Genomic DNA, 13,160 nt, shown 5'->3' on the forward strand with positions numbered 1-13,160 from the left:
TGACTATATTGCCTTAACTTTGGCCAATAGTACCTCGTTCAATGTACAGTACTACTATTTAGACTTACTGATTTGGATAATAGAAAAGCTATGATGTTAGAAATGCTGACGCTGTAGCTGTATATTGGAGAAATTTTGAAGTTGTATACTGGAGTAGTAATTTAGTTCTGTATACTTTGTAAATGAGTGCATTCTGTTGTCGAGAGTAAATACAGTATTTTGTAGTATAAACTTAAGCTTTTAGCTGAAGAAATTGGCAGCATGGTTGGAATGTGGAGACTATTCTTAAAACGCAAATGTTTTAAATTACTAGGAACTGCAGTGGTGTGTAGGCTGTAACAATTCCTGGTGCCAAATTTGGGAGATTAGTTGATTGAGGTGCTTTCTCTAAAGAAACATATTAGGTTTCCGCAATAAAAGCAAATTTGTAGCTATACACAAGGGATTTTACATTATAAGTAATAACTGAATAAGGCACCTTTATTTGCTCTTTGTGTATCTGCCAGTTAAGACCAAAACATCTCGTATTTTCATTGGAGTTTCCTGCCAAAACAAATATTGGTTTTGCATTGGCTTTGCTGCTCAGTTTGAAAGCTAGAGGAGTCTCTCAGAGCCTATTCTGGTTCTGGAGGCTACCTGATAAAAAAAAAAAATTGAAAGCTACGTTTTAGTCATATGTTTGCACCTTAAGTACAGGTTGTATAGTAAAAAAGAAAGTTGCTGAGTCAGTGGCAGGTTGTTTCGTTTGTTCTTTTTGATCTGCAAAACAGAATTTCTGTCATAGTTTGAATTTCCAATGTAATGTGGTTGCTGAATAGTAAGGGCAAATAAGCTTTTATAATAACTGAATTGAAATGATAATTTTCTTTATACTGGTACCACAGATTGTCAGCTTGACAGATAGACTTGTAGTAAGGGGATGCCTTGTTGGAATTGAAAATTCTTTTTTTTTTTTTTTTTTTTTTTTTTTTTGAGATGGAGTCTCACTCTGTAGCCCAGGCTGGAGTGCAGTGGCACAATCTCAGCTCACTGCAACCTCCGCCTCTCAGGTCCTGGTTCAAGCAATTCTCCTGCCTCAGCCTCCTGAGTATCTGGGATTATAGGCATGCACCACCATGCCCAGCTAATTTTTGTGTTTTTGGTAGAGATGGGGTTTCACTGTGTTGACCATGATGGTCTTGAACTCCTTACCTCGTGATCTGCCTGCCTTGGCTTCCCAAAGTGCTGGGATTACAGGCATAAGCCTTTGCATCTGGCTGGGAAATTCCTTTTTGACATTTAAAATTTGGAGAAAGGATTTCACATAGTAAGTACAGCTACTGTAAAACAATAGTTCTTTAGCATCAGATGGTAGGATATTCCAAATTAGGTAGTTTTATTATTTGAAATTTAAAACTTAGTGTTTTGTGGGAAGAAGTTAGTTTAAAGCTTTAAAACATTTTCTTTTTTTTTTTTAAATTTCTCTTTCTTTTGTACACAATTTCAGAGAAAAGCTTTAAAACATTTTCTACATATGCATGTGGATGTAATAGAGCTTAATATGGCATTTGAAAACTTTTTTTGAGATAGATTTTCACTCTGTCACTCAAGCTGGAGTACCGTGGTGCGATCTTGGCTCCCTGCAACCTCTACCTCCCAGATTCAAGTGATTCTTCTGCCTCAGCCTCCTAAGTAGCTGGGATTACAGGCATCTACCACCACACCTGGCTAAATTAAAAATTTTTTTTTTAGTAGGGAAGTGGTTTCTCTATGTTGGCCAGGCTGGTCTTGAACTCCTGATGATGTGATCCACCTGCCTAGGCCTCCCAAAATGCTGGGATTTCAGGCTTGAGCCACTATGCCCAGCCTTTGAAAGTTTTAATTGAAAAAAATGTAGCATAATTAAAAGAAATTTAAAAGAAAACTTTTAAATTACTCTCACCGATCTAGCACTTACATTTTTCTGTACTTTAATCCTGTTATACTTCTATAATATAGTAGTATAATATTCTAGTCCTATCTATGCTTGTGTATAATTCTATGATTAGTGTTAATATAATTGGCTTTCAATTTAACATGCTTTCCCTGGTGCCACATAACTGTTATTTTATGGCTTTTAGTAGTCCAAAGTTTTGTTTACTGTCTCAGTTTATTTAACCACTTCCATATCTTAACATTTTAGTAATTCCACTTTTTTACTCTTTTTTTTTTTTTTGGACAGAGTCTCACTGTGTTACCCAGGCTAGGGTGCAGTGGCATGATCTCAGCTTATTGCAGCCTCTACCGCCTGGGTTCAAGTGATCCTCCTGCCTTAGCCCTCTAGTAGCTGGGACTACAGGTGTGCGCGCGTGTGTGCGCGTCACCACACCTGCTAACTTTTTGTGTTTTTTGTGGAGACAGGGTTTTGCCATATTGCCCATGCTGGTCTTGGTCTCCTAAGCTCAAGTGATCTACCCACCTCAGCCTCTCAAAATGCTAGGATTACAGGTGTGAGTCACCATGCTGGCCCATACTTTTTTACCCTTAAAATAATGCTATGGGCCAGGCGCGGTGCCTCAAGCCTGTAATCCCAGCACTTTGGGAGGCCGAGGCGGTGGATCACGAGGTCAAGAGATCGAGACCAACCTGGTCAACATGGTGAAACCCCATCTCTACTAAAAATACAAAAAATTACCTGGGCATGGTGGTGCGTGCCTATAATCCCAGCTACTCAGGAGGCTGAGGCAGGAGAATTGCCTGAACCCAGGAGGTGGAGGTTGCGGTGAGCCGAGATCGCGCCATTGCACTGGAGCCTGGGTAACAAGAGCGAAACTCCGTCTAAAAAAAATAAAAAATAAAAAATAATGCTATGATAAAATTATTTTGCTAATGTGATGGTCCATGGGTCTGTGCCAAATTACTTTTTGAAGTTTTGGGAAAGTCATCTTTCTTTGAATTATTTTCTTTGCAGTAGATTATTAGGGCTGCTACAATTTAGTATTTAATTGAGAACTGAATTGAAACAAGCCAAATTACTTTTTGAAGTTTTGGGAAAGTCATCTTTCTTTGAATTATTTTCTTTGCAGTAGATTATTAGGGCTGCTACAATATAGTATTTAATTGAGAACTGAATTGAAACAAGGTGAAAGACTGTAGATGTGCATGTATCACTTAAATTCATTGAGTAGGAATCAAAATATATATTCATAATTCTCCTGTTAATGACGTGATTGAAATTTGTGTACATTAACTTTTATAATATAAAAAGTAATGTAGTTCTTATACTTCAGTAATTTTGTGGGGCTTAAGTGTTTCTAAGTGTTTTCTGTGTCAAGCAAACCTAATGTCTACAAATCCAGATTTATTATCTGTTGGCTTATAGAAGAGTCATCTTATATATCTAGTAGGGCTAGAAAAAAATTGACTTGAGAACTGTTACATAATGCAGACATTTCCTGTGGCCCACAAGCCATATCACTTTAGCCTTATCTTCTTGCTCTCTGTGTATCTGTCACTGCAGCCTGCTTTCAAGTTCTTTCCCTCAGAGCCTTTGCATATATACTATTCCATTTGCATGTTACTTTTTCTAAAAGATCTTTTCTGGTTCCTAATCACACTATCTAGTTAGGGAGATGAGTTATTATCTATTCCATTATCTTGCCATTTTAATCTGTAGAGTTTCTTTCTTTTTCTTCTTTTTTCACATTTATTCCTCTATTAATTGGGCAGTTATAGGCGATTTGACTTTTTTTTTTTTTTTTTTGAGGTGGAGTCTTGCTCTGTTGCCCACACCGGAGTGCAGTGGTGTGATCTCAGCTCACTGCAACCGCTGCCTCCTAGGTTCAAGCAGTTCTCTGCCTCAGCCTCCCAAGTAGCTGGGATTATAGGTGCCTGCCACCACGCCTGGCTAATTTTTGTATTTTTAGTAGAGACTGGGTTTCATCATCTTGGCCAGGCTGGTCTTGAACTCCTGACCTCGTGACCTACCTGCCTTGGCCTCCCAAAGTGCTGGGATTACAGACGTGAGCCACTGCGCCCGGCCTGACTTTCTTTTTTTTGAGATGGAGTTTTGTTCTTGTTGCCCATGCTGGAGTGCAGTGGCCTGATCTCAGCTCACTGCAGCCACCATCTCCCAGGCTTAAGTGATTCTCCTGCCTCAGTCTCCTTGGTAGCTGGGATTACAGGCTCCCACCACCACGCCCAGCTAATTTTTGTGTTTTTAGTAGAGATGGGGTTTCACAATGTTAGCAAGGCTGCTCTTGGTCTTGAACTCTTGACCTCAGGTAATCCACTCACCTTGGCCTCCAACTTTTTAATTTTTCTGTTTAAGTTTGGGTTTGTTTCTGGTTTCTTCTGTCTGATTGGTCTGTATGTCTATCCTTATACCAATACTACTGATTACTTTAACTATTTCATTTTTTCTTTTTAATTTTTTTTCTTTGAGATGGAGTTTTGCCTTTGTCACCCAGGCTGGAGTGCAGTGGTGCTATCTTGGCTCACTGCAGCCTCCACCCTGGGGTTCAATCGATTCTCCTGCCTCAGCTTCCCAAGTAGCTGGGATCACCTGCTACCATGCCCAGCTAATTTTTGTATTTTTGGTAGAAATGGGGTTTCAGCATGTTGGCCAGGCTAGTCTTGAACTCCTGATCTCAAGTGATCCACCTGCCTTGACCTCCCAATGTGCTGAGATTATAGGTGTGAGCCACTGTGCCCGGCTCTTTTTAATTTTTTAAAGAGATGGGGTCTTGCTATGTTGTCCAGGCCCTTCAACTCTTGGGCTTATGGGATCCTCTTTCCTCAGCCTCCCAAGTAGTTGGGACTTCAGATGTGCAACCTCCGTGCTCAGCTTTTTACTATTTCTTTATAGTAAGCCTTGCAGTCAGATAGTGTGTCCACCAACATTGTCTTTTTTTCAAACTTGTTTTGCATTTTTATACAGAATGTAGATATACTTGTAGAAAATAGAAAATGAATTTACATTTGCATTTTCATATAAATTATAGAATCATCTTGTCAATTTCTACAAAAAGCCTCCTGGTGAAATTGACATATTGATAATACCAACTCTTCTGATACTTTAACATAGCACATGTCTTCATTTATTTAGGACTCTGATTTCCCCAGTACTGCTTTTGTTTTTGTTTTTGTTTTTGTTTTTAAGGTGGAGTTTCACTCCTGTCGCCCAGGCTGGAGTGCAGTGGTGTAATCTTGGCTCACTGTAATCTCTGCCTCCTGGGTTCAAGTGATTCTCCTGCCTCAGCTTCCCAAGTAGCTGTGATTACAGGTGCCCGCCACCACACCTGGCTAATTTTTTATATTTTTAGTAGACATAGGGTTTCACCGTGTTGACCAGTCTGGTCTGCAACTCCTGACCTTAGGTGATCCACCCGCCTTGGCCTCCCAAAGTGTTGGGATTACAGGCGTGAGCTACTGCACCTGGCCTCAGGACTGTTTTTGTAATTTCCATTTTATAAGTCTTGTAGGTATTTTGTTCAATTTATCCATAAGCACTTTATTATTATTTTTGTTATTGTCTATTGCCAGTTATATTGTATTTTTAGATTTCTTAGTGTAGAGGAATACAACTGGATCTTTCGTATATTTACTTTTTATTGTTACATTATTAAATTCATTTTTTAGTTGTGATACCTTTTAGATTTCATAGGATTTTTTTTTTTTGAATTTCAAATATTTTATATGAGATGATTTAATTCTTGGATTTCAAAAACCTTTAAAAACAACTTTTATAAAAACGTTCATAAAAAATGTGACAAAATGCTAGTTAAATCAGCCAGATTTTTGTGTAATCCTGCAGTTTACTAAAAAATATTACAAATGCTTATAAATTATTTATCTAATTTCCTGAGGATTTAGTTTCTGCATATCAAACCCTTTCACCATGGCCAACATGAACTATTTTTTTTAAAAGGCAGTTCTTTGCTGGGCATTAAACATTAAAATATTTGAATCACTGACCATATGTTTAACCTAATGATATTTATATAAAAAGAAGAAAAAGACGTTTTCAATACAGACTGTAAGATAAGATCGCCCCTATTAATTAGACTTTGGAAAGAAATGCAGCTTTTTAGTTAGCATTGAGGCAAAGCAAGGAACCTGTTTCTTCCCAGTCGCACTTGGGTCTTTGCAGAAGTCCACCCAGCGCTGAGAAACTTTCCTGTTCACCAGCGTGAGGAGTTATATGAACTCTAAGGAGGAGCCATATTTTCCCAACATCTCACACAAATCTTGAATGTACCATGAGCCATTGATTGTTTCCCAGTGAGAATAATATCCTTCTGCAACAGAGTAACACATGAGGAAGTCTGCTCCAGCAGGCAGTGTGTAAATGGAGGCTGCATCCACCTCAGTCACGTTGGTGTCCAGCTTGTCTGTCTGATTACCTATGACATCCAAAGGAATGACCGGTACATCATGCTGGTTTCCCCGACATGCCTGAATGATAAATATCTTAGGTTTTCCGACGAGGCTCCGACACTTGTCTTCATTGAACAAGCCAGTTAATGTCTGAATTTCAATTTTAGCATCATATGCATAAATGTGATTGCCTTCGCCATGGCTCAGGAAGACACACATAAAGCAATTGGCATCTGTGTGGCTAGAGGATGACACCTCATGAATTTTGAGCAGTAGTTCTTCTGCTTTAAGATCGTTAAAGCATTTCACTTCAAATCCTAGATCTGAAAACCTGCGGTTAAGATTGTCTCTGTCAGCGCTGGTGCCCCGCCTATCTGGCAGTGTTAAGTGCCAAAGGAACCTCTCATGATTGAAGATTAAAGCAATTCCTCTCCTCCTGTGGTCCATTTTGTACTTTTCTGCTGGATCAAATATTTCTCTTTAATAGAAGGCATCTGTTTCTGTCATGTTTTGTTCCCCACCTGCGGGGCGCACCTTGAGGGGCCCCGACGCCAGGCTCATCGCGACCAAGGTTGCAGCCAGACGCTCGGTCCTCCAGGATTTTCTTTATACACATTCATGTCTGCTGAGAAAGCCAGTTGTACTTACTCATTTCCAATCCATATGCCATTTTATTTTTTCTCAAGATGAGGTTTCACCATGTTGATCATGCTGGTCTTGAACTCCTGACCTCAGGTGACCTGCCCGCCTTGGCCTCCAAAGTGCTTGGATTACAGGCGTGAGCCACCACGCCCAGCCCATATGCCATTTTTTTCCTGCTTTATTGCCACTGGCTGGATTAATGCTGTCCACTAGAAATACAATGTAAATCAAGTATGTAATTTAAATTTTTTAGTACCCCCACACTAAAAAAGTAGCAATAAGTGAAATTAAATTTACTGTATTTTTGATTTCACTACATCCAAAATATTAATATGTGTAGTAGTTTCCTAGGGCTGCTATGATAAATTACTGCAAACAGGGTGGTTTCCAACGGCATGAATTTATTTTTTGACAGTTGTGGAAAGTAGGAAATATGAGGTCAGGGTGTTGGGAGAGCTGTGCTCCCACTGTAGGCTCTTGGGAAGACTCCTCCTTACCTTTTCCTATTTCCTTTTTTTCTTTTTTGAGACAGAGTTTCACTCTTCTTGCCCAGGCTGGAGTACAATGGTGTGATCTTATCTTACTGCAACCTCCGCCTCATGGGTTCAAGTGGTTCTCCTGCCTCAGCTGGAATTATAGGCATGCGCCACCACACCCATCTAATTTTGTATTAGTAGAGATGGGATTTCTCTGTTTTGGTCAGGCTGGTCTCAAACTCCTGACCTCAGGTGATCTGCCCACCTCTGCCTCCCAAAGTGCTGGGATTACAGGCACAAGCCACCGCGCCTGGCCTCTTCCTATTTCTAGTGGTTGCTAGCAATCCTTAGAGATAGAGAAAGTATTTAGGTTTTCTCTTTCTTTTTTTTTGAGACAGAATTTTGCTCTTGTTGCCCAGGCCAGAGTACAATGACATGATCTTGGCTCACTGCAACCTCCTCACCTGGGGTTCAAGTGATTTTCCTGCCTCAGCCTGTTAAGTAGCTGGGATTACAGGCATGTGCCATCACACCCACCTAATTTTGTATTTTTAGTAGAGACGGGGTTTCACTATGTTGGTCAGGCTGATCTGGAACTCTTAACCTCAGGTGATCCACCCATCTTGGCTTCCCAAAGTGCTAGGATTGTAGGCATAAGCCACCTTGTCTAGCCTATGATAGTCCTTTGTTATTTTTTTTTTAATGTCTGGAGGATCTGTAGTGATATACCTTCTATCATTGTTTATATTGATAATTTCAGACTCTTGCTTTTTCCTTAATATAGAGATACTGATATTTATTGTTATTTCTTTTTTCTTTTTTTCTTTTTTTTTTTTTTTTGAGACGGAGTTTCGCTCTTGTTTACCCAGGCTGGAGTGCAATGGTGCCATCTCGGCTCACCGCAACCTCCGCCTCCTGGGTTCAGGCAATTCTCCTGCCTCAGCCTCCTGAGTAGCTCGGATTACAGGCATGTGCCACCATGCCCAGCTAATTTTTTGTATTTTTAGTAGACGGGGTTTCACCATATTGACCAGGATGGTCTCGATCTCTTGACCTCGTGATCCACCCGCCTCGGCCTCCCAAAGTGCTGGGATTACAGGTGTGAGCCACTGCGCCCGGCCGAGAGGTTATTTCTTTTTTCTTTAGGCAGGGTGGTGGTGGTGGTGGGTGTTATTTATTTTAAATTTTATTGATTTCTGTATTTTATTATTTTTTCCTCTACTTCCTCTTGGATTAATCTGCTTTTTTTCCATAGTATCTTGAGGTGGATATCTATGTCATTGATTTTAGAACTTTCTTCTTTTTTTTTTTTTTTTTACTCGGAACGCTTCACAAATTTGCATGTCATCTTTGCGCAGGGGCCATGCTAATCTTCTCTGTATCGTTCCAATTTTAGTATCTGTGCTGCCAAAGCGAGCACAGAACTTTCTTCTTTTCTAATACAAGTGCTTAAAGCTATGAATTTCCCTCTATATACTGTTTTAGCCACATCTAATAAATTGATTTGTTATTTTCATTCGGTTCAAAATATTTTCTAATTTCTTTTGCAGTTTATTTTGTGATTGGGGTTATTTAGGAGACGTTTAATTTCTAAATATTGGACAATATTATATAGTATCTTTAATGATTTCAAGTTTAGTTCCATTGTAGTCAGAGAACATGCTGCAAAATTTATATATATATAAATATATATATATAAATAAATATATATATATATATATATTTTTTTTTTCTTTTCTGAGATGGAGTCTGACTCTGTTGCCCAGGCTGGAGTGCAGTGGCACTCCCCATCTCTACTAAAAATACAAAAATTACTCACTGCAGGCCGGGCGTGGTGGCTCATGCCTGTAATTCCAGCACTTTGGGAGGTCAAGGCGGGCGGATTGCCTGAGCTCAGGAGTTCGCGATCAGCCTGGGCAACACGGTGAAACGCCGTCTCTGCTAAAACACAAAAAATTACCCAGGAGTGGTGATGTGCACCTGTAGTCCCAGCTCCTCAGGAGGCTGGGGCATGAGAATTGCTTGAACTCGGGAGGCGGACGTTGCAGTGAGCTGAAATCACACCCCAGCACTCCAGCCTGGGTGACAGAGAAACTCCATCTCAAAAAAAAAAAAAAAAAAAAAAATTACTCACTGCAAACGCCATCTCCCGGGTTCAAGTAATTCTCCTGTCTCAGCCTCCTGAGTAGCTGGGATTACAGGTGCATGCCACTATGCCCGGCTAATTTTCGTGTATATATATATATATATATATATATATATATATATTTTTTTTTTTTTTTTTTTTTTTTTTTTTGAGACGGAGTTTCGCTCTTGTTACCCAGGCTGGAGTGCAATGGTGCGACCTTGGCTCACCGCAACCTCCGCCTCCTGGGTTCAGGCAACTCTCCTGCCTCAGCCTCCTGAGTAGCTGGGATTACAGGCATGCGCCACCATGCCCAGCTAATGTTTTGTATTTTTAGTAGAGACGGGGTTTCACCATGTTGACCAGGATGGTCTTGATCTCTTGACCTCGTGATCCACCCGCCTCGGCCTCCCAAGGGCTGGCATTACAGGCTTGAGCCACTGCGCCTGGCCAATTTTTATATTTTTAGTAGAGTTGGGATTTCACCATGTTGGCCAGGCTGGTCTCGCACTCTTGACCTTAGGTGATATGCCTGCCTTGGCGTCCCAGAGTGCTGGGATTACAGGCGTGAGCCACTGCAACTGGCCAACTTATATTCTTTAAAATATTTCCAGGCTTGTTTTATGGTCCAGCATATGGTTTATCCTGGTGAATGTTCTTTGTGTGCTTGAAAAGATTATCTTGCTGTTGCTGGGTGTAGTGTTCTATAAATAACAATTATGTCAAGTTGGTTGATAATTTTCTTCAAATCTTATGTATTCTTACTGATTTTCTGTTCACTTGTTCTGTGAATTACTGCATCTATGAGGAGTGTTGAATTCCCTATGGTTGTGGATTTATTTATTTCTCCTTTCAGGTATGTCAGGTTTTGCTGCATATAGTTTGATACTCTCTTATTAGATATGCATAGTCGTTAGTCATTTAACTAGGGTGCCGCATTCTGAGGAATGCAACATTGGGCAATTCCGTTACTGTGTGAACATCATAGAGGTGTAGCCTGCTACACATGTAGGATTTATTTTATAGTCTGTTGCTCCTAGGCTACAAACCTCTACAGCATATTACTGTACTGAATACTCTAGGCAGTTATAACATAATGGTGAATATTTGTGTATCTAAACATAGAAAAGGTGCAATAAAAATGCAGTATAAAAGGGCTGGGCGCTGGGTGCAGTAGCTCACACCTGTAATCCCAGCACTTTGGGAGGCTGAGATGGGCAGACCACAAGGTCAGGAGTTTGAGACCAGCCTGGTCAACATAGTGAAACCCCATCTCTACTAAAAATTCAAAAATTAGCCTGGCATGGTGGCCTGTGCCTGTAGTCCCAGCTACCTGGGAGGCTGAGGCAGGAGAATTGCTTGAATCCTGGAGGCAGAGGTTTCAGTGAACTGAGATCGTGTCACTACACTGCAGCTTGGGCAATGGGCAAGAGAGTAAGACTTCATCTAAAAAATAAAAATAAAAAGGCCAGGTGCAGTGGTTCACACCTGTAATCTCAGCACTTTGGAAGACTGAGGTAGGTGGATCACGTGAGGTCAGGAGTTCAAGACTAGCCTGGACAATATGGTGAAACCCATCTTTACTGAAAATACAAAAATTAGCTGGATGTGGTGGCATATGCCTATAATCCCAGCTACTCGTGAGGCTGATGCAGAAGAATCGCTTGAACCTAGGAGGTGGAGGTTGCAGTGAGCTGAAATTACACCATTGCACTATAGGGTAGGCGACAAGAGCAAGACTCTGTCTGAAAAAAAAAAAAGAAGGACCGGGCATGATTGCTCCCACCTGTAATCCCAGCACTTTGGGAGGCAAATACAGGCAGATCACTTGAGGTCAGAAGTTTGAGACCAGCCTGGCCAACATGGTGAAACGGCGTCTCTAGTAAAAATAAAAAGATTAGCCTGGTATTGTCGTGGGTGTCTGTAATCCCAGCTAATTGAGAGGCTGAAGCAGGATAATTGAAACCAGGAGGCGGAGGTTGCAGTGAGCCGAGATCACGCCACTGAACTCCAGCCTAGGTGACAGAGTGAAACTCTGTCTAAAAACAGAACAGAACACAACACAACAGAACAGAACAGAACACAGCAGAACAGAACACAACAGAACGGAACACAGAACAGAACACAGAACAGAACAAATATAAAAGATAAACATGATACACCTGTATTAGTGCACTTGTCATAAGAGGACCTTGCAGGAGTAAAAGATACTCTGGGCAAGTCAGTGAATGAGTGGCGGTGAATAAACGTGAAGGCCTAGGACATTACTGTACCCTACTGTACACTTTATGAACACTGTACAATTAGGGTATACTAAATTCATCAGATTTTTTTCTGTGATCAGTAATAAATTAACTTTAGCTTATTGTAACCTTTTGACTTTATCAACTTTAAAATGTTTGTTGATTTTTGACTCTCATAACTACACTTAAATACAAACACGTTATACAGCTGTACAAAAATATTTTCTTTAAATCCTGATTGTATAAGCTTTTATCCATTAAAAAAATTTAATTTTTTTAACCTTTTTTTAATTTAAATGAAATTTTTTTTTAGAAATGGAGTCTTGCTATGTTGCTGAGGCTGGCCTCCAATTCTTGGGCTCAAGTGATTCTCCTGCCTCAGCCTCCTGAGGTGCGTGCCACTGCATCTGGCTTTTTTTTTTTTTTTTTTTTTTTTACTTTTTAAACACACACATTAGCCTAGGGCCTACACAAGGTCAGAATTATCAATATCACTGTCTTCCAACTTCACTTGGTGTCCTACTGGAAGATATTCAGGGGCAATACTTACATGGATCTATCTGGACTACCTCCCATAGGAACCTGCCTGAGGCTATTTTATAAGTAGCTTTAAAAAATAAGTAGAACGGGCCGGGCGCGGTGGCTCAAGCCTGTAATCCCAGCACTTTGGGAGGCCGAGGCGGGTGGATCACGAGGTCGAGAGATCGAGACCATCCTGGTCAACAAGGTGAAACCCCGTCTCTACTAAAAATACAAAAAGTTAGCTGGGCATGGTGGTGCGTGCCTGTAATCCCAGCTGCTTAGGAGGCTGAGGCAGGAGAATTGCCTGAGCCCAGGAGGCGGAGGTTGCGGTGAGCCGAGATCGCGCCATTGCACTCCAGCCTGGGTAACAGGAGCGAAACTCCGTCTCAAAAAAAAAAAAAAAAAAAAGTAGAACGATTATTCATGCTGTAATCCCAGCACATTGGCAGGCTGAGGTGGGAAGATTGCCTGTGCTCAGGAGATTGGGACCAGCCCGGGAAACACAGTGAAACCCCATCTCTAAAAAAATTTTTAAAAAGAATGTAAGTAGAAGGAGTACACTCTGAAATTGTGTTTAAAATGATGTTTAAAAGTTTGACATAGGTTAGGTGAGGTGGCTCACACTTGTAATTCCACCACTTTGGGAATCTGAGATGGGCAGATCAGTTGAGCCCTGGAGTTTGAGACCAGCCTGGGCAACATGTATTCACCATTAAAAGTATCGTACCAAATAGTTTCACCACTACTTCAACTCTTCAACCACCTCTGCCTCTCCCCAAGCCCTTGGCAACCACTGTTTTTTACTATTTCTATAGT

The 13,160-nt window shown here is 40.7% G+C and overlaps 1 protein-coding gene, 1 non-coding gene and 1 pseudogene across 4 annotated transcripts in view; 1 reads left to right on the forward strand and 2 right to left on the reverse strand.

Annotated features, from left to right (window-relative positions):
* The window catches only part of DENND4C (DENN domain containing 4C), a 134,673-nt gene that overhangs the window by 1,961 nt on the left and 119,552 nt on the right, over window positions 1-13,160 (forward strand). The gene's annotated exons all lie outside the window — the stretch shown is intronic.
* On the reverse strand, window positions 5,994-6,927 carry LOC101039377 (caspase-6 pseudogene; annotated as a pseudogene).
* LOC120366442 (U6 spliceosomal RNA) lies at window positions 8,768-8,874 on the reverse strand. Its single transcript, XR_005581108.1, has one exon. It is a non-coding gene; the product is annotated as a U6 spliceosomal RNA (small nuclear RNA).

This window comes from Saimiri boliviensis, chromosome 2 (assembly GCF_048565385.1).
Source record: "Saimiri boliviensis isolate mSaiBol1 chromosome 2, mSaiBol1.pri, whole genome shotgun sequence".
Taxonomy (NCBI): domain Eukaryota; kingdom Metazoa; phylum Chordata; class Mammalia; order Primates; family Cebidae; genus Saimiri; species Saimiri boliviensis.